Below are 4,053 nucleotides of genomic sequence, written 5' to 3'. Positions count from 1 at the left end.
TTCAGTCACTCAGTCGTGTCCAACTCTTTGTGACCCCATGGACTGCAGCACACCCTTCCCTGTCCATCACCAACTCCTGGAGTTTACTCAGACTCATGTCCATTAAGTCAGTGATGCCATCCAACCGTCTCATCCTCTGTCATCCCCTTCTATCCTGCCTTCAATCTTTCCCAGCATCAGGGTCTTTTTCAATGAGTCAACTCTTCGCATGAGGTGGCCAAAGTACTGGAGTTTCAGCTTTAGCATCAGGCCTTCCAATGAATATTCAGGAATGATTTTCTTTAGGATGGACTGGTTTGATCTCCTCCAGTCCAAGAGACTCTCAAGAGTCTTCACCAATACCACAGTTCAAAAGCATCAATTCTTCAGCGCTCAGCTTTCTTTATAGTCCAACTCTCACATCCATATATGACTACTGGAAAAACCATAGCTTTGATTAGATGGACCTTTGTTGGCAAAGTAATGTCTCTGCTTTTTAATAAGCTGTCTACGTTGGTCATAACTTTTCTTCCAAGGAGCAAGCATCTTTTAATTTCATGGCTACAGTCACCATCTGCAGTGATTTTGGAGCCCCAAAAAACAAAGTCTGTCACTGTTTCCACTGTTTCCCCATCTGTTTCCCATGAAGTGATGGGACTGGATGCCATGATCTTAGTTTTCTGAATGTTGAGTTTTAAGCCAACTTTTTCACTCTCATCTTTCACTTTCATCAAGAGGCTCGTTAGTTCTTCTTTGCTTTCTGCCATAAGGGTGGTGTCATCTATATATCTGAGGTTATTGATATTTCTCCCAGCAATCTTGATTCCAGCTTGTGCTTCATCCAGTCCAGCTTTTCTCCTGATGTACTCTGCATATAAGTTAAATAATCAAGGTGACAATATACAGCCTTGATGTACTCCTTTCCCAATTTGCAATCAGTCTGTTGTTCTATGTCCAGTTCTAACTGTTGCTTCCTGACCTGCATACAGATTTCTCAAGAGGCAGGTCAGGTGGTCTGGTATTCCCATCTCTTTCATAATTTTCCAGTTTGTTGTGATCCACACAGTCAAAGGTTTTGGCATAGTCAATAAAACATAAGTAGATGTTTTTCTGGAACTCTCTTGCTTTTTCAATGATCCAATGGATGTTGGCAATTTGATCTCTGGTTCCTCTGCCTTTTCTAAATCCAGCTTGAACATCTGGAAGTTCATGGTTCATGTGCAGCTGACGCCTGGCTTGGAGAATTTTGAGCATTACTTTGCTAGCGTGTGAGATGAGTGCAGTTGTGTGGTAGTTTGAACATTCTTTGGCATTGCCTTTCTTTGGGGTTGGAATGCAAACTGACCTTTTCCAGTCCCGTGGCCACTGCTGAGTTTTCCAAATTTGCTGGCATATTGAGTGCAGCACTTTCACAGCATCATCTTTCAGGATTTGAAATAGCTCCACTGGAATTCCATCACCTCCACTAGCTTTTTTCACAGTGATGCTTTCTAAGGCCCACTTGACTTCACATTCCAGGATGTCTGGCTCTAAGTGAGTGATCACACCATCGTGATTGTCTGGGTCATGAAGACCTTTTTTGTACAGGTCTGTGTATTCTTGCCCCCTCTTCCTAATATCTTCTGCTTCTGTTAGGTCCACACCATTTCTGTCCTTTATTGTGCCCATCTTTTATATATATCTGAATCACTTTGCTATACACTTGAAACTAACAGAATGTTGTAAATCAACTATACTTCAGTTCAAAAAGACAGGAATAAAGTGAAACCAACCTAAATGTCCACCGACTCATGAATGACTAAATAAAATATGGTATATCCATACAATGGAATGCTACCCAGCAATGAAAAGGAATAAAGTACTGATACACACTACAGCATGGACGAAACCTGAAAACTTTATGCTAAATGAAAAGACCACATATTCTATGATTCTGTTTATATGGCATGTCCAGAATAGATAATGAGACAGAAAATGGTTGTGGCTCTAGTGGTTGCCTAGGGCCAGGGGATGGGGGAGGGTAGGAATGGGGAGTGACTGTTAACCAGTCTTTTCTTTGAGGGATGGTGGAAATGTTCTAAAATTATAATATTATGATGATTGTACAGCTCTTAAATATACTTAAAACCACTGAATTGTGCACATTAAATAGATGAACTTTATGGTATGTAAATTATATCTCAAGAAAGCTGTTTAAAAATAAAAAAAGTTTTTTTTTTTAAAGTAAGCCAACCGAGATCTTTTATACATATGAGGAAACTAGGGCTCGAGGCAGGTGAATAATTTACTCCAGGTCACAAGGTCACACAGCCCCAGAGTAACGGGTCAGGACACAAGCTCAGGCCAACTGTACTCAAAGCCCCTACTTTGCCAGTACCATGCTGCTATCTCACCTTGGGTAACCCAGTTCTTTCATATAACTTCACCCTTCGAGGAAAAATGACCCTGATCTAACCTTCATGGATAGTATGGAAAGGCCAAAGTTTTACCATGATGCAACAGCTGGGGTTAACATCGAGTTTATCAAAAGAAAGAAGAGATGGGTGGGGGCAGAGGAGAGGTCTCTTTGTGGAGTGATTGTTTGATTCATTTTTCTTTTGGAGTTTTTCACCTTGCAGACCTCCTATTAATCTATATTAAGACACACACACACTCCTGAATAATGTAAGAGAAATGTGTCCTATGGAGGCCAGAGAAGTTGCTCTAAGCAGAGCCACAGCCTCTCAGGGGTCAGTGCCAGTTCTGTGGAGTATGTGGGAGAGGCACAGGAAGCCCCGCTGAGGACTCTGTCCAGAGAAACTCACAGCCCAGATAAGTAGAGGCAAAGAGCCAATTCATTAGAGAAGACCCTGATGCTGGGAAAGATTGAAGGCAGGAGGAGAAGGGGCAACAGAGGATGAGATGGTTGGATGGCATCACTGACTCAACAGACATGAGTTTGAGCAAGCTCTGGGAGTTGGTGAAGGACAGGGAAGCCTGGCGTGCTGCAGTCCATGGGGTTGCAAAGAGTCAACATGACTGAGCAACTGAACAACAGGATAAACCAGGATATTCCCTGTGCTCAGCTGCCTCCCCCAGGCAAGGTGGCCATGGGTCAGAGAACAAAACCCACACCTGTCCCCAGGGCTCATCTGGTTCCTCCAACCATACAGGCAATGGCTTATCAAGAATCAGGCCCTTTAATTAGACTGAGCCTCCTTGATAGCTCACTTGGTAAAGAATCTGCCTGCAATGCAGGAGACCCTGGTTCAATTCCTGGGTTGGGAAGATCCATTGGAGAAGGGATAGGCTACCCACTACAACATTCTTGGGCTTCCCTTGTGACTCAGCTGGTAAAGAATAAGCCTGCGGGAGTATTCTAGCCTGGAGAATTCCATGGACTGTATAGGACTTGCAAAGAGTCAGACATGACTGAGCGACTTTCACTTCACTTCACTTCCTCCACCAGGAGCCAAGAATTTCACTCTCCACTGTCCACTGACCCATCACAGGGACTCCTCCCTCTGTCTCCCTTCTCCACAGCCCTCCCAGAAGGTAGAGATGTGCCCGGGGGCCTTCCTCACAGGGCGACAATCAGGCATGTGATAAAAATAAAAGAAACAGCTGACGTTTATGAAGACCTACTGTGTGCCGTGTTTTTCACAATCACGATCTTCAGTTCAGTTCAGTTCAGTTCAATCACTCAGTCGTGTCCGACTCTTTGCAACCCCATGAATTGCAGCACACCAGGCCTCCCTGTCCATCACCAACTCCCGGAGTTCACTCAAACTCATGTCCATCGAGTCGGTGATGCCATCCAGCCATCTCATCCTCTGTCGTCCCCTTCTCCTGCCCCCAATCCCTCCCAGCATCAGAGTCTTTTCCAATGAGTCAACTCTTCACATGAGGTGGCCAAAGTACTGGAGTTTCAGCTTTAGCATCAGTCTCCAATGAACACCCAGGACTGATCTCCTTTAGAATGGACTGGTTAGATCTCCTTGCAGTCCAAGAGACTCTCAGGAGTCTTCTCCAACACCACAGCTCAAAAGCATCAATTCTTTGGTGTTCAGCTTTCTTCACAGTCCAACTCTCACA

This window comes from Bos taurus, chromosome 22, assembly GCF_002263795.3.
Source record: "Bos taurus isolate L1 Dominette 01449 registration number 42190680 breed Hereford chromosome 22, ARS-UCD2.0, whole genome shotgun sequence".
NCBI lineage: Eukaryota > Metazoa > Chordata > Mammalia > Artiodactyla > Bovidae > Bos > Bos taurus.
This window is presented reverse-complemented; position numbering follows the sequence as displayed.